The 22,905-nt window shown below is 40.3% G+C and overlaps 1 protein-coding gene across 2 annotated transcripts in view; it reads right to left on the reverse strand.

Moving 5' to 3' along the window:
- Positions 1-22,029, reverse strand: part of LOC115269571 (cadherin-86C) — a 589,109-nt gene extending 567,080 nt beyond the window's left edge. The window contains exon 1 of one of the 2 annotated variants that reach the window (XM_062845170.1): positions 19,256-22,029. The gene's annotated coding sequence lies outside the window, so the exon portion shown is untranslated. The remainder of the gene's footprint in view (positions 1-19,255) is intronic. The other variant, XM_062845171.1, reaches the window with a different exon arrangement.
- Positions 22,030-22,905: the final 876 nt, after the last annotated feature.

Raw genomic sequence — 22,905 nt, forward strand, 5'->3', positions numbered from 1 at the left:
GAGGTGATTTTTGAAAATTCCCCAACGAGGCGCTGCTACTGTGCCAGGCCAGGCCAGTTCATGATTAACGAGCGGCATTGTTTTCGCTAATAAGACTACGAATCAATCATAGATGGGCGGACGCGTTACCCGGGGTAAAACAAACACTTCGGATAATTGACGATGACCTGGATTGGCTCCACCTAGTTGTGCAGGCAGTGGATGTATAACGCAATTGAATCATACCTACGAATCAAGGAGTTCAATCGAAATGAAGCCCAGCTAATCCCAAAGTCTCCAGCTCCGGACAAGTGGTGGGTGGGAATTAGCATCAAAGGGGCGAGCGATCGACAATCGGCAGTGCTTCCCAAACTGTGCGCCGCGGCGCCCTGGTGCGCCGCGAACCTTTCCCAGGTGCGCCGCAGGAATATATGTGACGAAACAAAAAAAAATCTTTATTTGTATTGCGGAACACCTTTATTTTTTTATTAGTAAAACTAGTGTCGCTCACATTTTTTTTAATCTTTCCTGACTCTTTGATTGTTCCATAGGATTTCTGGTAACCTTTTCAAACATATCAATTGAAACTACATTTTAAAATTAAGTTTTTGAAATTGTTTTTGAAATTCTTAAGCTTCAGCTTAGCTTTTGATTTTACTATAACTTGTCCAAAATTTTTAATATCAAGAATATTATTTACGTTCTTTTCAGAATAATTACAAGATCTTCGGAACAGCTTAGCGGCATGCAGGTTTGCCGATCTGGTAGTGTGAAGAGCTAGCTTTGACCTTTTTGAACCGGGCTGTTTTCTCAGTACTGCCGCAATTTCGCTGAACTCGAATAAGTTTGTTATGCTCGGTTTCATAAATGGGGTTATACATGGCCAATCCAGTCCCAAAGGGTTAAGTTGAAATTTATGAAAATAAGTTCAATCAAAGCCCACCTGGCAGGTCATTACAATCTATGGATGTGTCCCAGTTTGCCGAAATTTTCTAAAATAAATAAAAGTGTTGCTTTGCAATTTCCGCAAAAAGTTGGAACTTTGGTCAAGTTCTGTGTAGTCATTTTCATTCAATAAGAATTCTTTAATTATTGCAAACGATTTAGAATTTTTGGCTGAATTGTTGAAATTCAGCAGCTTGTTTTACCTTTACATCTGAATTTTCTTCTTATTTTTAAAACTTCTATGATGGAATCAACATGATTTTTAAAATCTTACAAATATTATAACTATATTTGAGAAATTAATTTAAAAAATTAGTTAGTTTTCCAAAAATTGAATTCTGAAAACATGATATTAGAGAAGTGTTTCACGATTTTGTCTTGCACAGTGAAAGATGCCCAAAATTAAAAAAAAAAAATTTGTTAAAAACTTTGGTGCGCCGCGACATTTTTGGAAATGTCAAAGGGCGCCGCGATAGCAAAAAGTTTGGGAACCTCTGGACAATCGACTTCAGGCAGGACAATAATTGGATTAAGTTGTCGTGAGCGCAGCGAAAAATCCCGGTCAATCGATGAACATCTGGGCTAGTCCGGCTAACGCCAGGACAGTGATTGCCATAATACCACTCCTAACTGCACACCGCTAGGGATATTACTACCATACGAAGTCTATGGGCTTCGGAATCAAAGTGCAATCACGTGGAACGAGGCTTTGACAGCTTTATGAAAGGCGATGTGCGTGTCACCGACTGGCGGATTGACTGTAAGCTAGTTTGGTAAGGGGCGATTTTCTAGTTTGACGATCCGATGGATCTGACGATGGCTTATAAGACGAGTGAATGGTTTATGTCAACGACCAGTTCAATTGGACGCCGATAAAGAGAAGTAAATCCGGTAGCTCGACTAAACCCTTTTGGGACAGCTCTCAATCGTTGGAAACCCAAGTCATGGGATACACCTAGAACCTAGCCTAGAACCTATGTGCCGTAAGTAAGCTTCAAGTTTGAGGTCATGGAACTAAACATTGACATATGGATGCTAAATGTATGATTTGTAGTGGCACTTCGCACGTTAAAGATGATTTTCCGGAGAAGGAAAATACTAGAAAATTTAATGTTCATTAAAAACAGAAAATGTCGCAAAAAAAATGCTGAGATTTCGGTTTTAAACGAGACATTTTTTTGTGTTTTCAATGAGCAGGTTTCCTGTTATAAAAGCAGATTACGTCAAAAAAAAGTCACTTCTTACTTAGAGCTGAATGTATTAACATACATTTAAGAAGTGGGATGGTACCTTTCCGTAACTATTTTATCAAAATAAGGAGTCTCAAGAAAATACTACGGAAGATTGAAAGAACTGCAGTCGCCGTTATTTTTCCACAGTAGTTCGTGTTTGTGCGTTACTTGTTGCAGAAAACAACAGTGAACTTTCAAGCGGGTCTAATACGGTCATTATGGTAAGAATAGTTGGTATTTTTTTTTTTTTGACGAATTTCTAGCAACATGCGCTACGAATTCAATTAGAAGTGAAAAAAAATGTGAAAATTCAATTCCATAAAGGTGTGGACTATACCTTTTCAAACAACATTGTGATGTTTCCTCAAGCGTTACTGTCTGTCAGTTCAAAACAGGTAGACAGTCAGTGTAGAGTTTATATGGGCATTTTTTTGGGAAAACATCGTGGCATTTTTCCCGCGTGAATCCTTAACTTTTATTGAACCATGAGCAAACCCCATGATGACTTTTGGATGCGGATGTGTCGAAAAACATTGTCAGAGATCGCAGAGCGATTACTCACTTGTGAAGAAAGGTAAAGCTTTGACACCGCATCAAGAGGTTTCAAATTTATCATGTAAAAGTAGATAACTACCAAAATTAAAATGTTTCGGAAAACAGAGCGTAGTTTGTAGGTGTGTAATCGCTTCGGTAAGGATGAAAATGGAAACGGTTGTAATAGTTTGAGTGTAAAACTTAGTTTTTTTAGTTTCGATCAGCTTGTTCCATCATAATCGCGTGTGCTTGCTTACCTACTCATGCATCACTATACAGTTCATTGCTAAAATTCGTAGTAGCGCTACTGTACTGACTACGCATGAAGGCCATCTCTTCAATCAAACATTACCTGTAATAAAGAAAAGAAAGAATATGATTAGTATGATTATTACATAACAGTGAGTTGTTAAAGATTTAATCAATACAATCATTTATGGTTGAGGAAAAGGTGAAGCATGATCGATGAGGTTCGAATTTCCTTATAACTAAAATGCCCATGCCTGGTATGCACCAGATTTGCTGGGATTCGAACGCACGACTTCGAATTGACTAGACTGGTATTTCACCAACTAAACCACAGAACAGGTTACGATTCTGTGGAACAGAAAGCCAAACTGACTCCGAGCCCACACCATGATACTGTTTTCACAATTTAATCTCTCTTTCGGCTTGGATGCCAACCTCTCAACAACTGTTTTGTGTGACTTTTCAATTTTGACGAAATCCAAACGCTGTTATTTTATTTTGCCAAACGTTTCGGGGTTTCGGTCTATCTGGGATCATTTTCAGGGACTCAATAGGGTAATTCGCCATTTGTTGAACGGTTAGTACTGGCATTTTTGTTTTCGTTTGTTTTTCCGTGCATAACTCCACTTTAGTTGAAAACTATCCAGTGATCGTCTAGATCTACTTATTCCTTATACTGCCCTTCCCAAGCAACACACATGTTATATTAAAGTTACGGCAGCGCAAGTTTTGGTTGTATAGAAGTTTATTTTACGTTATTTTTTTTTACAATGTTAAAATTACGTCCAATAAACTTCAATACAACCAAAACTTGCGCTGTCGTAACTTTATTATAACATGTGTGTTGCTTGGGTTTGGATTTGTATTCCACTAAATTCCATTTTCTAAGAGAAAATAGAACATTTGTATGGGAAGTCTGTAACCCAAATGTTGAACGCTTCCTTAAGCTTGCTCATCCTAATGTTGGACGGTTCTCGCTAATTGTTGAACGGTTGAAGCTTTGTTCGTAATTGATGACGTATAACCCGACATAAACCTATCATTCACCTGTTTTTATTTTGGGCACCAAACCCAACATAGACTCAACAGTTATCCGATGTGGGTCCAACAGTGGTCCAACATTTGATAAAATTTGATCCGACATTGACCCGACACCCAATATTTTTTCACTCTGGCGGATTTTTTTCCGGGATTTTCGTGTTTTGCGCCTAGTTAGTCATTTGAGTGACAATTCATTCAAATGAGGGAGCGTTCATAAAATACGTCACGCAATAATTGTCCATTTTAACCCCCCTCCTGTGTATGTCACACTTTTTGTATGGGACCTCTAATTTTTTGTACGGGTCGTCACACTTTGCTGAACTCCTCTCAACCACCCCCCCCCCCCCCCTCAAAGCATGGCGTAATTTATGGACATTCCCAAGGAATCGCTTCCCATTTGAAGACAGCTTTAGTGGGCTGAAAATCGTTTTAAACAGAACCAAATGCAAAAAAAATGGCTGAAAATATTTAACTAGAAGCGAAAATGACAGAAGAAAAGAACGCCTTCGAAAGCCCCTGAAATACCCCTGAAACCCATGGGACCCAGTCAACTCCCTAGAATACCCCTGGAACGACCCTAAAATACTTTGAAAACCCGTGGATCGCTCCTGAAAAAGGTGAAGTGAAAAAAAAATCTGGCAGTCATGCTAACATCGTAGGTTATGCTAGTGTTCAACAATTGGATCTTAGCTGCATAATGGTAGTGTGATAAGAAAAATATTTTTTTCAAATGAAATTACAATGAAAATGTGATTTTAAACAATGTTAAACTGTTAAGGACATCCTTCCAGTTATTGTAACTATGGTGTGACTTTGATATTTGTGGTCGATTTGCCAGCAAAGCTTATTTCGTAACAGCAATTTCTTAAAATTAATCTTAAGAATTGTGCAGTTTTCGTGTCATCAGCGGTACAAAATTTTCAATCGACATTTTTGACGTAAAATATGTATAATTTTGTAACTTTATTGGAGTAATATCATGACACACATGTATACGCATCCAGATCATACGTTTACGTTGATGGAAAACTACTTAAGGTAAACTTTTATTAACATTTTCAAAAACTGTTCAACATTTGGGTAGTGTTCAACAATTGGCGAATTACCCTAGTTACAGTATTTTTGTGCAGTGCGGTTCGGCAACTCGATCCATGTGACAATTACAGGAACCTGTAATTGTCACATGGATCGAGTTTTCTCGCACAATTGCAGTCAATTCGGATGCCCAATCCCCAAGAAACCCCATTCTAAAATTAGCACATCAGAATTCAGTACCTGATCCGAGAAGTATCAAAGCAATGGTGCACGGAGAATGTCATTCCGTTTAAAAGATTGCTAGTTGTTAATAATTAGCTAATCATGTAATGTAATATGCTACTTCAACTAAATTTGTAACGGTAACGGTAAAACGGTAACCTATTAAAGTCAAACCTTATCTTAGGTCAAGGTAGCGAATTTTGGGGAAATTACATGTTCAATTGAATAAATAATGGAATTCTAAGCAGATCTACTGAATTTACTGAACATAATGCTATCAAGTAACTAATAAATGTTTCAAAATTGACTAATGTTGGTTTCAGCAAGGCATCTATAGATAGGCCCTTCCAGCAGGTATGCCTTGGGATAACGAAACCACAGATTCGTTGGATCTGTCCCTGCTGTAGGTGATGTTGGATGTAGCCAGGTAGATCTCTATCATATGCTTGCCTCATGAGGCAGCCAATTCTCAGTCGATAGTTTGATGGCAGGGCAGGTCGACACAAAGAATGGAGCTTCGCAAATTTGCGGTTGGTTCACGCAGAATGGTTGATTCACAAGATGGACATCACTACTGCTAGAACTAACTTGTGTGTGGAGAGCAGACGAAGGATGTTGAAGGATATTGAACACATTCACTTGTTGCGACCATTTTTTGCGGATTTGTGACTTCGTTGGACAACGCCACAACGGTACAATTCCCTCCACCGAATGTTATGTCCATTTGCTGTACAACAACACCCGTTTTGCTAAAGACGATTGTTTGCGTCTTTTTCGGGTTAGGCGCTAGGCAGTTGGCACCTGCCCATGTGACTATAGCCTCAATGTCCTTATTGATGGCATGTACCAGTCTTTCGATTTCAGATATAGGGCCTGATATGTAGACTTGAAGTTCATCAACGTAAAGATGATAGGTAGTAGCATTTCAGTGGCGAGGGCAATCTGTTGATATACAGGCAGAAGAGCAGTGCACTGAGGCATGAACCCTGAGGAGCTCCATCGAGGACGTTCAGCTCATCAGACAAAACACCTCCTAGGCGAACAGACTGCTTCCCATGTTCAAGAAACGATGACACCAGGTCACACGCTGTCTGGGAGAAGAAGAATAATCGAACTAGACTGCTTGGTATGGGTGTGATAATCATTTTTTTTAGTGTGATTGAAAAGATTTCATATCAATGATCTGGGCTAGTTGCGATTGTTTGGATCTCATGCATCTTTCGACAAATTTCTTCACTGTTTGTATGTCAAAAGTTGTACTTTTTGCGTTATTGTGTATTCCCTCTCTCTGAAGGTTACACCAAAGCTTTTTTGCTGGCAGATTGTGATCAAAATAATGCTCGAAATAAGAGAGCTGGCCCTTTCACGCTTTCGGATGCAATCTTGCAACTGATTGTTTCCCCTGACTCTGTTGGGATTTCGTACCGTCGTTGGGGGTGAGAATGGGTCAAAAAAGGATACTCAAAGATTGTTTGTTAAATAACAAATGCAATTGAAGTCAGAATAACTTTTTATTTGATATGTATACTCTTCTATGTGGTTATGATAGTTTAGCAAGAAAGTATCACATTAAATGAATTGCTTACTAAACTACAAATGATTGAAAATTGACCCAATCTCACCCCTTAGAGGGGGTGAGAATGGGTCAAAGTATTCAAAATCGCCTATTCAAAAATATAAGTTAATTTTATTGATCATATCTAGTAAAGCTACTTGAAATACGATGTAATCATTACGAATTAAGACTCAGGTAATTTTAAAAGATGGTTAATCCGCCTAAAAGGGCTAATACATCCGAAAAAATGGTTGAAATTTGATAAAATAACGTTTGCATGTTGTATCGCCATTTTTAGCCACCATAATCATCCTCATTTAAAGTTTCAACCTCCATGAGAGGAGGGGGATTGCAATGAGCGAGGGGCGCATTGAAAGATTGATTAAAAATATATTTTTAGTATACTGCATAAGACATGTTTAACCAAACTTTCCGTTATAAACTCTTACGTACATGATCTTTGGCCTCCATATAGCCAAATTAAATCACTCCATCTCAAGATAGAGGGTCGATCAAATATTATGTTACACAACATTTCACATTATTAGAACCTCTCCCGCAATAACATTTAAAAAGATTTTTGAATATTTTTTTTTGAGTCCTAGCAAAACGATAGACTTATTCTTCTTTCTTCAGTATTTTCTATGTATTTTATGAATGATCCTTATATGACACTATTTTCGAAAAAAAAGTGCTTTTATGAAGATACGGTAACATGGCACCACTCTAACGTCAAATGGGGACTGGAAAACTAGTTGAATTTTTAGTTAAGTTTATGTGCACTCGATAATTTGCTTGACCCAATCTCACCCCCATTCTTAATATTTAGACATAGGGTCGAAAATATTGACTTTTAAAATAAAAAGAGCAACGACAGCCCGTTTTTTTCATTGCATCAACCATCAGGTAATACCTACAGCTAACCACTTATAAGAAAATTTATGGTTAGGTACTTGTGTTAAACATTCCGAAGGAGAAATTTTTTCAGAGTGATTTACTAGTAGCTTCATCATATAAGTTTAGCCACAAATTTAACAAAAAACGATTATTGCCAAACATTTTAATCTGCATCATGACGTGTAAAAACATCTCCTCTTTGAAATAATATAAAGTTTTCAATATAAATTAGCGATAGTTGATAAGCTATTTCAAATTTTGTATTTCTCCGATTTGACCCAATCTCACCCCCAGACCCATTGTCACCCCCATCGACAGTACGTACAATGTGTAAGCCATATTTCTAAGTGGAACGGCCTGGCCTGTTTGCTATTTTCAGAGATTCAAGGTGTGCGCACAGACAAACAGACGTAACACTTTGAACATTTTTCGATTCAAATCATAGTCACGGAAACATGTACGCCCAATGCTAAAAGGACAATGTTTGGCCGACCACCAACCAGGTGGCGGTAGTGAGCAAACGTCAAACTCGAACAAAAACTATGCAAGCGCCACGGTTGTGCAGTTGGCCAACTATCAAATTTTGAAGAAGATCGTTAAATCAGTGTACGATGGAAATTATCAGAGTGTTACGTCTGTTTGTCTGTGGTGTGCGTCTATCGCGGATCATAATGGTGCGTTCGGGAGCATGGTTTTCTAATAGATCTTTCAGTTCTACAGTAAGCATGTCTGCTTTGGCTGTTGTGTCTGTCGCATTGTAGAAGAGTTGAAGGACCCTAACCTGGAAATCTACCTGCAGTCGTAGAGGATCGATGGAACAAAGTTACGCACTTTCATGGTCTGTGGAGTGGATTTGCGAACCTTGATCTCTGCGAGCAGGTACACTATTTCATGATCGGAGATGGAGTTGCCAGTACAAGCCTTTGATTTGATATCAACATCCGCAAAGAGTTCGTAATCATCAGATCGATAGTGTTCTCGGTGATACGCGTAGGGCCGACTTGAAGAACCGTTAGATTGAATGTAGCGTTGATTCGGTTTAATGCCAAAAGGTTTGTTGTTGGATGGTTGTGGTCCCCAACCATGAACATTCTGTCAAACCCAATATCGAGAAGATCAAGGAGTAATTTTTCGTAGCAACGGGTTAAATGCGGATTTGAGAACACTGAGCTGTAGAGGACAATCGCACAAATGTTTTGTTCGTTGATAATCACATGAACGGCAAAGCATTGGAACTTGAAGCCAATAGGAGCCAACCTCTGAATCAAACGGTAATTGAAGTATTATTTCGGCTTTGAAAACTTTTTGTACGTACAAACCAATCCCTCTACGTGTTTTCGTGCTTCGTCCTCTGTTTGTTGGCAGTGTGTGCTTGATGAAGTTATACGCGTGAATACGAATGGGACCGACTGGTGAAGATGTTTTAACTTTCATTTCGGTCGCTCCGAATAAATGGTACTGGCTTTTATCTAGAAGAAATTTTACACCGTCGGTCAACCTATGGTTTTCAAGTCTACGGACATTGAGGTGTCCAAAACGTAGGTTGGTGTGGTTATTTGGCACCGTTTGGTAATGTTGTGTTTAAAAATCGTCAGCATTGTAGTTTGGAAAATAATCAACATCTGGAAACGTCGAAGAAAACGGATGGCTCATCAGCAGAAATATGCTTCTTCTTCTTCTTTATGGCTCTACGTCCCCACTGGGACTTGGCCTGCCTCGCTTCAACTTAGTGTTCTTTGAGCACTTCCACAGTTATTAATTGAAGGGCTTTCTTTGCCTGCCATTGCATGAATTTGTATATTGTGAGGCAAGTACAATGATACACTATGCCCAGGGAGTCGAGAAAATTTTCCCGACCGGAACGGGAATCGAACCCGCCGTCTCCGGATTGGCGATCCATAGCCTTAACCACTAGGCTAACTGGAGACCCCCCGTAGCAGAAATATGCTACGGTTTATAAATATTGTACTACCCTAACTCAACCGTTATGCACATAACCACAAACACACTAGCTAATAAGAACTGCATATACAGCCTGGATTCGCTGGTTGGGTCGCGACCAGTGTTTGGACGAAAAAGTGATCAGTGAACCACTCGGCAGTTTTTCTTCCCTTCTGTTGGTTCTGTTTCAATTACCAAGCGGTGTATGTTCTCTCGTCGAGTCGCATGGTTCACGAAGGAACACAAAGAGGATACTCCGATATAAACAAGCTGCGGCGATGAGCGGGCATCGCTAAGTGTAACACTTACCGATGATCGCTCATCGTTGGCTTGGGGCAACTGTGAATAATCGTTATTTTCATCAGTATTTAATGCGTCTTCGCTTAAAAAAGGTGAAATACTATTTAATTTAACTGTATTCATGACGTTGCAGGTTGTGTAGTCACAATAAAAAAAGAATTATGGCAATAAAATATTCTTACCGAATGCATCGCTTTCATTAGCGTCATCGAGCATCTTCTCTCTTGATTGCGCTCTCGTATCGAACCTGGCAAGAGAATGAACAGCATTTCGGGGAGCGTTCCCGAGCATGTTGGTTCATGAAATGTTACATTCGCGAATGTATCATTTGCTGAGCATGGACCATTCAGTGGTTCGCGATAAAAATCCACACACTGCGGACAGCTGATCAAAATGCTCTAGACACACGCAAATGACGAGAACGTCACGAAACACTCGCAGACTTGCACAAACGTCCTGTATATAAGAGGTGCGATACGACAGCGGTCAGACGTCAAACTCATTTTGACATCGATTTTGACATTGACAGTGCTTTTAAGTTGGGGTTTGCCCCAACCAGTGAACATCCAACCATCGAGACAGCATTGGCGAAACTAAGGTGGGAATTACTAGAAAAAAAACCTAAAAATCTCTGGAGAAATTCTCACAGGAATCCTAGGAAAACCATTCGAGAAACTATGGAAGTTTCTGAAGGAATTTGAGGACGGATTCCGGAAGAAATTTGTTTAAAAAGTTCTGGGTATGCCTGTTTCACCCAGAACTTATGTGAACCCCAGAATGAATTCCAGGAGCATTTTCCTGGAAGAATCCTAGCAAGAATAACTGGAAGAGTTACAATAGGATTTTTTGGAAAAAATACAAAAATAATTCTTGGGAACAATCTCGGGAGGAATTCTATAAAGAATTCTTGAAAAAATCGTTGTAAAAATCCCGTTCGGCATATTTGTAGAAATCGTAGCATCAATGATTGATTTTTTTTTTAAATAAGGTTCTTATAAATGAAAAGGTGCTGCAAAAATGCTGCTTCCTGTCCCGGGATGAAAGCCGTTTAGTTTTTGGACCCCAGGCTTGATTTCACCACTCAGGTAATCACTCAGCACTGATATGAGCGGTACAGAGGCATTTCAACAGCTTTTCAATGCAAACAGGCTATATAAGCGTGGTTCGAAAAATCGTTTTTGCTCCACACCGCTTATTGGATTCAGAACCACATTCTATGCCTCCTCACAAAATTTGAGCTCATTTGGTTGAAAATTGAGACTGCACAAGCTATTCAAAGTTTGTATGGGAATTACTATGGGAAAACGATGTTTTTCATTCAATCGACCGAAACATTTCCCAAAGTGCCCTAGAGGGTTAGTTGATCCTTAGTACTCCTAGGACACTCTATCAGCTACAACTTTCCCGAAGACTTCATTCAAATCGCATGTCTCATTATTTAGTTACCGATTTTTATCCAGAACCGAAATCTTTACTCATGATGGTTAAACTACTCGGTGGCCATCACTGAATTTTGCAGTGAAACATAGTAGCCATGATTTCAATATACTATCTTTGCCGCTATATGCAACAATGTTGCCTGCTAGGAAGCTGGAGGATCACTGTTAAAGTTTCTCCAGTTGGATACAAATCCATAACTAATTAATGAGGTGTCCAATTTGAATGCGGTCTTCGGCAAAGTTTTGGCTGATAGAGAAGTCTAGTAGTACCAAGGGTTGACTAACCCTCTGAGGTACTTGGGGAAATGCTACGGTCGATTGAATGAAAAACATCGATTTCCCATAGTTATTCCCATACAAACTTTGAAGGACTTGTGCAGTCTCAATTTTCAACCAAATGAGTTTAAATTTTGTGAGGAGGCATACAATCTGGTTCTGAATCCAATAAGCGGTGTGGAGCAAAAACGATTTTTTGAACCACGCTAAGGCTATATATGTAGAAGGGATACAAATACTTATAGGCCTTAAAATCTGAAGCATTAAAATAAGCGGTTTATGGGTAGGGGAGACTGAGGAGACTTGATCCCTGGGGAGACTTGTTCCCCCCATATTTTCTCGGAATTAAAAACATTTTTCTTCTAGCATAATTTTTCCAAAACTACTCCTGGACAAACGACTATGTTTTGGCTACAAGTGATCTCGATTGTACATTGCATTATTTTTTAACGGCTGATGGTTTGTTTTCAATCCTTCAGAAATCTTTTAGGCAATTCCGAAAAATCTTAATAACTTTGTAAAAATTGAACCAAATCGTGTCAAAATTTCACAGCACATAGTTTAAATAAAATACTTTCAAACTTATTTATCCAAATAACACTGTTGTTCACATATTTTAATTAATTCAGCTTAGTATACACAACAATGACATGGGGAGACTTGATCCCTCGAGGATTATACACACATTATACATGTGAAAAATAAAATTCCATTCGGAAGCCTCTATTTACTTGGAATTCTAGTCTATTCAACGATAAAATGTGTCAGATAATTAGTACTTTAGTACAATCCAAAAAAAGGGGGATCAAGTCTCCCCATTTTGAAAATACGGCATATCCTTAAAAAATCAAGGAAATCTTACAATTTCAAACACTCCATATTCATCGAAAATACAAGAAAACTCGAAAAGAAAATGAATATGAAGACTCTGGAATGATTTTGCTTTTAAATAAACCATGTGCTGAAAGGGGGATCAAGTGTCACCCATTTTTGAAAAATACATCATAAGACATGCCTCCATAAAAACACAGTTTTGAAAACTTTAACAATAATTTAAAGGCCTTCTTCTGTGTATTAACTTGCAATACATGTTTACCTGTCATTTTGTACGGAAATCGGATCTAGTTTTGTGTTTATTCTTAAAGTTTCAGGTAAATTAAGAAAAAGGGATCAAGTCTCCCCAGTCTCCCCTATATATCGCTATCTTGTAGTGCTTGATTTTGAGTCCTAAGTTTGACGTTAAATTTCTTTTGAGAGAAAGCAGACCAGGATAAATTCGTGCAGAACTCCATTAAATAACTCCTAAAGACACATTCCAGACGTTACGTTATGCGCGATAATCAGACTTTCGCTTCCCAAAGTTATGTTGTTAAATACGTGCCAACCAGCATGTCAAACGATTAGATTTGAATAGAAGATTCAACTCATGATTTTTTAATTAGAAGTCAGATCTTTTAGCTTCGAAAAAAAACAAGAAACAGAGCATAGCGGGAGACCTTCGCAAAAAAAGTCAAGTTTTGATTTAACGCTAAAGAAATTCATTACTTTTTCGAAATAATTTTCAATGTTCCAAGTACTATAAGAAGAATATAAGTAATTATCTCCATATTGGTGCAAAAAGAATCAAAATCGACACCAGGAGCACGCAAATATCGTTCAATAATGTTCAAAAACTGCGGTGTAGAAGTGCATGGAATGAGTCTAAAGCTTTCATAGGAATCTCCATGTAGAAAAGTTGAAACCACCTGCAGTTTTTTTTTCAGATCCCTTCCGGGAATCTTCAAGCAATTCCTTCAAACCTGCAACCTTTTTTCACGAACATTGCATTTTATTTGGTGTGCTGGTAACAATAGTAACATCAAGTGAGAATTTTTGACTAATTTGGAGCAGTGAGCTGAAATATTCGGCATCTGTGATGCTGCAAGGTCTGTCGACAAGAACCGTCACACGGTGCTCCATTTACCGTTATTATAAAATAAAATATACCATCAAAACCTGAAACGCCATTCTCTTTATTTGTCTATCCTACACCTCTGGGCAAATTTTTAAAATCATCGTTGGGCGAAATTTTGAGTTACGCCCTTTTAAAGGGCCTAACCTCTAAAAAATCGTGTTCTCTATAGAATAACACCACATTTTATAACATAATCATGAATTAAAAGGCATCAATAACAAAAATTATCATGAATAATATTGAAATTTGGTAGTATGCATCCATATAAATATTAGTGGAGTGCATTTTCTATCAAAATTGGTCATTACGTCAATATACGGTAGATGTTCTTAGGACCTATAGAAAACAAACATTTCATCGGTGTAACAATTCAATTAAAAGTATATTGTTTTGTGATTCCATATGTCTATAGATGTTCATATTACTCTCAGTCAAGGCGATAGTATTCACATGCATCCAGTACCAACATTTCAAGAGGACGTAACTGATCTTCAACACAATATCTTCTCCCATAGCTGTAGATCGTATCTCATCTTTCCCAGGACACCAACAACCACTATCGGAAAGAATTGCATTTTCCCTGTCCAGTAGTGGTTGCACATTGCGTTGGAGAGATACAGGTTCGGTTTCGGCAAGCAGTTTCGCCTTTTCGAAATGTTATCACCGATTGAGTTTATATAAGGGCGAAAGTAACATTATCGATTTCTCTTCATCGACTCTCTCTTTTGCAAATTAAAGTGACAAGATGCAAATTTAATCGTTTTTTTACACTTAGACGCTAGATTGCATCGCTATCTAGCGATTTATGACTAAAAAGTGCAACCATACTTGCATCTTGTCACTTTAATTTGAAGAAGAGAGAGTCGATAAAGAGAAGTCGCTCATGTTACTTTCGCCCTTATTTAACCCGGGAGCGGTCGCGTCGTGTACTGAGTACACGCACCATGAAAAATGCACGCTTGTGATGCACAGTGTGAATGTAGTGCCGTTGTAGGTAGCCGAAGACGCGACTGCTCGAGGGTTAAACTCAATCTAGATTATATTAACATTTGAAAAGTGCGTAACAACCATTGCAAATTTTTGCTTCTTCAGGTCCTCCTGAGCGTATTTCCCATTATTCACGTAAACTCTAACCAGTAACAGGCAGAGCAGTCTCCCCTCTATCTTATAACAGGATATATTTGGATGAATGAATTGAAACACGCCTAGGAAAGACGGAAGAAGTTGAGGCGTTCAACGGTTGTTCCGCCCTTTTCACATGCGTACATTCTCTATACAGCACATCTGCTTTAACAACAATAGTCAAATATGGGTAACCATAAATTAAACTAAAAGAAATATGGCTGTGTGCCAAATATCTTAAGTTATAACTTATTAGAATAGAAAACCAAAAGCATTACAAGGCTAAAAGACAAAAAGCCGAAACAGGCTTCTAATAATGGAACATAAAATGCTGCATGAAGATTCTCTCTTTTTTTAATATGTAGGTAAAACCTTTCGATCCTACTAATTTTACTTTTATCGACCTATTACATTGTAAGAAAAAATATCGCGCAAAGTTTTGCAAAAATGTAAACAGATGTTCCGGTGTCTTCTGCGCGGTCAATCCTTAGCTATTTTCCGCACTTATCGTAGAAGACACGAATACGATATGATGTACTGGCGACGATCTATTAGCGGTTTGGAACATTTTTGCGCGATAATCTACGATTAAACGCGCAATATTGTCTTTTGATTTTTCTTCATTTCTACGTTTCGTCTTCTCAGCCTCAGCATTTTAAAAGGGCGTATCAAAAAGCAGTTACGCCCTTCTGAAATGCTGATGCTGATGAAGACAAAACGTACAAATGAGAAAATTGAAAGACAAAAGATCTAATAAAAGTTAAATAATAGGGACAAAAGGTCTTACCTACATATTATGAAAGAAGAAAAAAATTTCACCCTGCAACTAATGCTTGATTATTTGTTGCCTGTTCCGACTTTTTGTCTTTTGGCCTTTCCATATTTTGTTTTCTATTCTTATAACTCAAGAAATTTGGCACACTGACATATTTCTTTTTGTTTAATTTATGGTTGCCCATATATTTGACTATTGTTTTTAAAGCAGATTTGCTGACAGTGTACGCTCTTAATATATCGGTGCTAACATTTCAAAAAGTCGAAACTGCTAGCCGAAACCAAACCTTTTTCTCTCCGACGCAATGTACAAACACTACTGGACGGAGAAAATGCAATTCTTTCCGATAGTGGTTGTTGGTGTCCTGGGAAAGATGAGATACGATCTACAGCTATGGGAGAAGATATTGTGTTGAAGATCAGTTACGTCCTTTTGAAATGTCGGCGCTGGATGCATATGAATACTGAATACTATCGCCTTGACTGAGAGTAATATGAACATCTATAGACATATGGAATCACAAAACAATATACTTTTAATTGAATTGTTACACCGATGAAATGCTTGTTTTCTATAGGCCCTAAGAACATCTACCGTATATTGGCGTAATGACCAATTTTGATAGAAAATGCACTCCACTAATATTTATATGGATGCATACTACCAAATTTCAATATTATTCATGATAATTTTTGCTATTGATGCCTTTAATTCATGATTCTGTTATGAAATCTGGTGTTATTCTATAGAAAACACGATTTTTTAGAGGTTAGGCCCTTTGAAAGGGCGTAACTCAAAATTTCGCCCAACGATGATTTTAAAAATTTGCCCAGAGGTGTAGGATAGATAAATAAAGAGAATGGCGTTTCAGGTTTTGATGGTATATTTTATTTTATAATAACGGTAAATGGAGCACCGTGCGTCAATATTAATCACCCCTCATCACCACGAAAAATGCTGAATAGTTCTGCTTAGATGGCATATACACTGATGTGTATATGCTAGAGAGAGCGGTTTTAATATGAAAAAAGAGCTGAACTGTGCACATTTTCTGCGAGCAATGCAATGATGCATATTGCCCTTTACTGGCATATTATCAGATTTGCTGGTATGTGTGAAACATACTGGAAAAAATTGTAATTAGCAGGCACGAAAGTTTCTAATTCACAAATTGAGAGAATTTGTGAAAAAATCTCAACATACCAGCAAATCTGGTAATATGCCAATAAAGGGCAACATGCATCATTGTACCCTTGCTTGCGTCGTCGGTGCAGTTGGTCGTTAGAGCGTGCGACCGTGCCAAGCTCTCGACGCATACTGATTAGACACCAGCAAAACAAACTGCTTGGTGGCTAGTATGCGGAGTGCGAGAGAAAGGCCCGAAGTAAACAGCGTCAAATATTTGACAAGGAAAGAACTCAAGAAACAACATCAATTTGACACTATTCGATCGAGTCAAACAAGGTGTTGGAGCATTGGTTTCTCTTTGGACAAATATTTGAACCTGTGTTACTAACAGCTTATGTCTCGGGTTCATAAAAATAATTCGCTCTCACTTGTAGTTAGTGGGCCCAAACGGGAGAGTGTTGTGGATTGGCATCTAAGCCGAAAGAGAGATGGGTTTGTAAAAAAGGAGTGTTCACGGTGTGGCTTCGAAGTCAGTTTGGCTTTCTATTCCGCAGAATCATTACTTGTTCTGCTTAGTTGGTTAAAGCGCCGGTCTGGCGAATACGAAGTCGTTGGTTCGAATCCCACCAGAACGCATTTTTCACAACTTTCATCTCTCAATTTGTCAATTACATTTTGTGCCTTCTCATTACAAGTTTTTCCAGTACGAGCAATGCAATGTTCTCCATTTCACAGGTTCGGCTTATCCGACAAAGTGGTATTTTTGATATGATAATTTAGAAGTAGTAGTCATGCCATACCAACTTCGGTAAGCCGAAATTGCACGAACTTGCCGAAGGTGACTTCATGTTTCAGGGGCTGCGAACAAATTTTCTGCTGAACATGACGTCGCGATCAGCTGATCGATTGGTTTACATATTTTTGATGACAAATACAGTAGACGTTCGATAAACGCAACATTTTTACGTTTCAGTTACCGAATGAAATTCGATAACTGCAACGACTGACAGCCATCAAACAGTTGTCAATTGCTGTTGGACGCAGCCAGAATGCAAAATTGTTGCACTTAACGGACTTGCAGTTAAAAAGTATTGCAGTTAAACCGTTTGCATCGAGTGAACGTCTACTGTACTGGCAAACAACCGGACCTATGCTAATTGACATCGGTGCAATACTATTCCTGGATCAATGGTTATCCGATTCAAAAGTAGGAAATTTCGAAACTATGTTTTGTCATGCAAGAATTGCATAACATTGCATAACGGATTCCGCTCATGGTTCCGATAATTCATTCACATTTTCAATGTTCACGCGAAAATATGCCAGGCTCGACAAGTATAAGAGACGAAACGCTGGAAAGAGAAGATAAAATTGATTTTGTATCGTTAAACTTGATCAAGGCTCACAACAGAGCCTGGGTGCTAAGAGCCACGCATCAGCTCGCCGATTAGGACAACGGGAACTTTTTGCATTTTACTAGACACTTCCGCATCAGCCACAGGTTTATAATGTCAATGGTTCTACATTTATCCAAGCCTTCCCTCAGAGGGAATCGAAGTCCACCATGGGTGCATGAGACTAAAACAACCTTTTTCAAGTTTAAAAACCCCTCCAATGACTTCACTTTAGAGTCGTAAAACACACAAATCTTCTGAACTTCCATATTATCCTTCGTAGAATAAATGCGTATTTTCAGTGGCGCCTGCCGTCCATTATAACACACTTTTTTAAATCTCGCTCCCTACCTTGAACAGGGTCAAACTCGCACCAAACAACACAGTTGAACCTCCGCACTGAAGGGCTTCCCCCACTTGTCAACTCAAAAAGACATTACTTCACCTCCTTCTTTTCGCAACGACCAACACTTTCTCCTCGTCTTCGTCGCCCTAGTTTAAAGGACATAAAAAGAACCCAACTGTCAACTACCCGTCATAATCGGACATTATAACTAGCAGTCTCAGGGCGAGCGTGTCAATAAAATCAAAATCCATCGGTCGAGTCCACCTCTGCTGGCTGGCTGCGAAAGGCAGCGAACGGTCAACTTATCGTTCAACACAACCCGACCCAGCGCCAGCACCAGTAGAAGCTAGGGGACGACGACAACGTTTCAGATTTCATTCAACTTTGACCTGCTTATTTGCCGTATAGCACTTCGTGCTAAGAGTTTCACTTTTCTTCACCGCAGCGCAGCAGGTTCTTCGCCCGGCGTCTTCTACTAGTCCACCTCCTGTGTAGGAAAAGCAGAAATAGCCGCAGAGTAGAACCCCATGAGAATCGGCGAGCGAAGTGTTGGTCGAAGTAGGCGGGAAGGGCGTCTATTTCAGTGATTTCTTGACCGACAACAAACGAACGGCTTGCTAGGACTACCGGCTGCAGTTTGTCCGGTAAGAAATCTAGTCTGCCATGAAAAGTCAAGTAGGTCCTGGCTAGTAGCTTCAGCCGCGTTGTTTGCATGTCGTTTGGCTGTCTATAAGAATAGCTCCCACACGGGAGTTGATACCGACGAATGGGGAAATGTCGTGTGCTGAACGGTGCGCCCCATAGTCTTTGCTTCGCGTCTGCAGTGGACTCGAAGTGTGCGGAACGGGTAATTTTAGAAGATGACTAATAAAATTTCTTATTGGTTCGTACTTTTTTCTGAGTCGGACTTCCTCGACTGCCGCGCGATGATGGATGGCCGGAATTATTCCTTAGGGTTTCTTTGAGGTCCGGTTCAACGGTTAGGACACTTTATCGATCTTTGCACTGATTCTATTTTCACTGAAATACTCATGGATCACAGATTCACTAAATTTTCTTCGTCGCACTAAAACACATTCAGGTATGCAATTAAGTGCCCATCAAACCCGTCATGACACAGCTTGAGACGCTGCTCCGAATAATCCAATTAACCTCCTTTAGGCACTTGATACACTCTCCATAAGTACACAATCACCGCTGCTTAGGCTTCCCCCTGCCTAGAATACACCAATCACTGAAATAGAATATCCACTAAATGCCGAGGAGAAGAACCCGCAAGGAGGATGAGGTGTGGAACGCGCGCGCGACGCAAAAACAGTCGACAGAACTCCACGGTGTCCCGAAGTCCACGCGTCCGAACCGCACAGTAGCCGAGCCACTTCTGACCGGTGGTCATCGCAGGACATCGGTTTTTGTAATCCTATTGCTTCCAACCGACGACGACGACGTGCTCAGACGGCACCTCGAAAACGGAACGGAAATTCCTATCAACCGTTCGGTTCGTTCTTGATCCACTTTGATTTGAATTCCGTGGATAGGGCATTGTGAACTTACAGTTGCGAGGCATAATCCGCGCTTACTGTTCGCTCAAGCTCGCAATGGATCCCATCCTAGTAGCCCGTCCTGACAAATCTGTGTCACCGGAAACCACGGTACGCTACGCTTCTTGCTGGACGTGATCTCCATGGTAACCTCGGTGACCACAACGTACTGTTCGGATTGCTTCGCCGTTACTCTACCAGGTGACCGCCGCGAAGTGACCCGAACTTTGACGCCGGCGCCGCTGTTGACCACCGGCCACTCACGGTCACTCACCGTTATCTCGCGTCATTCGGAAAACACATGTTACAGCAGCGCGCACATGCGACATGCATCGGAATGCAATCCGCGCGTGGATAACCCCCAGGCGAGCTGTCAAAATTCTCGCATTTTATCCGACCGAGAAAAACAAATACAGCGAAGTGCCCATTCATCATGCGGCGTGTCGTCGCGTCGCCACGGGTCTCTGGCCGTCATCATCATCGACGTTGCTTCGTTGCCAGTTTTTTTCCTAACCAAGCGAAACATTTTCTTATTACTTTTAATAACTGTCAGCCAATAAATTGCCTCGGTGAGATACTCGAAAAACGCCGGGAACAAAATCAAAAGCAATAATGAAAACAAACACACGAACGAAAACAACGCAAGGAAAAGACGCGTACCGGACGATGAAGCATTTAAAGCATCGACGCGTCGCCGTCGGGGGGATTTGCCGGTTCGACCACCGCCACCGCCTACTCATTGCGCGAGCGAACGAACGAATCACCGAGGAAAACAAAAGAAACGAAAACTGGACGACGACGGGACGGACCACGGCCCAAACAAAGCTTGACCGCGTTCGTTATGGGCTGCTGATGAGTGCGAGTGCTGCGTCGCTTCGCTTCGCGTCCGGCCCGGTTGGTTTCGCGGAGACGAGGCTATAAAAGGTAATAAAAGAAGGTATAAATATCAAGAGGACAATGACTTGTTTTGAACATCTTCTGTAAACTAGCTTTTTTCTTCTGATTAGTGCAGTTTCAAAAGGTAATCTTGAGAAATGACGAGTTAACCGAGAATGTTACAACGAAAGGTGTAAAAAGACGACTAAAGCTATTCAAACTGTCATGTAGTTCTACTTCAAAAGATGCTTTTAGGCTCATCTTTGGTGAAAATGAGTTGCCGTACCTTAAAATCGAGAAGTCCAACATACAATAACCTTTGCGATCGCAGTAGTGGTCGAAAGTAAAAACATCAAGCACGACGAAGATGGGCGGAACGGCTACGAAATGGGAGAAATTAAACAGAAAAAAAAAATACATACCAAACGATTTATTACTATTACACCGTTCACACGCAACTCCACCCCCGTTCACAATCACATCCACCTTTTAACGAGGGGTTCCTCAGAGCACATCTAACGATCTACGGAAACCTCACCCAAACCATCACTGTCGCACCCCTCGTTCGCGGTTTTCACGCGAACCGCGGTGACAAATGCTGTTTACACGAAAATTTACGCAATCTGGACTTCATGGAGGAACAGCTCTTCGCGCTGGAGTCCCCTCCTCGTCGCATGGTTGGGGAGCAAAACGTTCCGGTTGTTTACATTGGGGCTCTTCCTCGTTTGGACGACGAGAGCGGCAACAGCTTTCCACGTGCGTTACTGCTTCATCGTGGTGGAGAGAAGTGTCGTGCCCCTTTTCCCACCATCACCACAACAGAGAGTACGGCACCGGCTACGGCCGCAAACATGCAAACAAATATCGGTGCTCTTTATTTACACAACAGATGGAATGAGGGAGGGTGGAATTTGAGTCATCAAGATAGGAAAGATATCTACTATGGCCCTCTCCTGATAATTGCCGTTCCCAAAGGGATGACCTTCACCAGCAATACTGCTATGCATAGCAGGAGAATTGGAACGGAAGGTAGGTGAGTTTATGATTCGACTTTGCCCCACAAAGTCCAGATTTGGGACACCACCGAAGTGAGAAGCGATTGATAACACGTGGTTTGTCGATTGGCCTTGGGCTTAAATTGAAGATAGAAATTAATAGAGGTGTTCTACTTTTGGACTGTCATCAATACTACAGACCGAGAATCAAACGGCAACGACTGCTAATCAGTGCAATGCTTACTACACAAGATTAACAACGAATAAGAGAACTTCACCTACAATTTCTAGCAGCTATGCATGCACAGTGCAGCGTAGTTTTTGACAACAAACGTTCTTGATTTGTTTGCTTCACCCACATTCACACGATCGGCGGGTGATTCTGATCGACATTCTTTATCACAGACATGGGCATGTAGTCAATCGTGTTGCCAGGCTCAACATCTCCCGCCCTGTACACCTGCCTGGAACACGTTCAATACAGTCAACTTCGCCACTAATCGTCGCATTATACTGCCTCCAGCGATCTTCACATCTGCTTGCCCTATTCATCCATCCGTTCCAACAATTAGCTTCACTACTTTGCCATCGACCCAACCGAATTACTCCTGTTGTTCACGATGTTCCTGTTCCTGTGTTGTTCACGCTGAACACCAACACACTTTCTGAACCTGTTGAACTTCTGCATGGGTTCACCAAATCCGAAGCTCCCTCCGCCCCGTTATGTTCCTTAGGGAGAATTATCGGATACAACGTGTTGCAGGACGCTACGCGTTGATGGTAACTAACTACTATATCATCCTTACTATCAATCACTTAGTAGTGGTAGTAGACCTCATTGTTCTCGTCAATGTGAAATAGCGTACTACTACAGGCGCTGCAGAAACAGCAACGAGAACACGTCTGCTGAGCAGTATCTAAACGCGGCGAGTATGTCCAGCTTGTAGCCGTATTATGTCGTGTTGCAAGTTCCCGACTAGGTAGAGCGGCACTACCGTAAGCGAAAGGGTCTAAGTCACAAACACTGAGGGCTAAAGCACCACGAAAATCACAAAACAGAGCAAACTCATTTTAAATACATATATTTAGTATTTCGCCAAACATGGCCTCCTATTCTGGGGTCCTATTA

Source organism: Aedes albopictus, chromosome 1 (assembly GCF_035046485.1).
Source record: "Aedes albopictus strain Foshan chromosome 1, AalbF5, whole genome shotgun sequence".
NCBI classification, from domain to species: Eukaryota; Metazoa; Arthropoda; class Insecta; order Diptera; family Culicidae; genus Aedes; species Aedes albopictus.